This window comes from Limulus polyphemus, unplaced genomic scaffold (genome assembly GCF_000517525.1).
Source record: "Limulus polyphemus unplaced genomic scaffold, Limulus_polyphemus-2.1.2 Scaffold4126, whole genome shotgun sequence".
Classification (NCBI taxonomy): domain Eukaryota; kingdom Metazoa; phylum Arthropoda; class Merostomata; order Xiphosura; family Limulidae; genus Limulus; species Limulus polyphemus.
In genome coordinates, this window is record NW_013669736.1 from 103,426 (window position 1) to 104,075 (window position 650).

Sequence of the window (650 nt, forward strand, 5' to 3'; positions counted from 1 at the left end):
TCCTGGTCTGTGATAATGCCAAAGCCTATTGGCATGCACCACCTTTGGCTTACCTCGCCGACCACATTTTATTCGGAAAGTCACGTCTGAGAGACGGTCCACCATGTTATATGGGCCTTCCCATGGAGAAGACAAGTTTGGAGACTTCCCTTCGGTCTTCTGAGGATTATACAACCACACCTTGTCTCCTGGTACAAAGCTGACTTCAGTAGACTTCTTATCATAACATAGCTTAATCGAATCAGCAGACGTTTTCAAGTTTGAACACACTTGATGGTGAATATTATCCATCCTTTCCAATAACAGTTTCACGAACTCTGACACATTTTCAGGCAACTCTTCATAAGGTGGGCGTCCTGTAAACAGATCCACTGGCAACCAAAGTTCCCGACCAAATATCAACTTTGCTGAAGTGTATCCAGTGGCTTCATGCTCTACTGTTCTATAGGCCATCAGCAGTGGAGGGAGTAAGACATCCCAGTCATCTTGGCGGCTATTACAAAACTTTCCCAGTTCCTGTCCCAGTGTCCAGTTGTACTTTTCTACCATCTCATCAGTGGTGAAGTGGCGTTGTTCTGTCTTTCGGATGCCAAACAACTTACAGCATTCATGGAACACAGCTGATTCAAAGTTACGGCCTTGATCTGAAT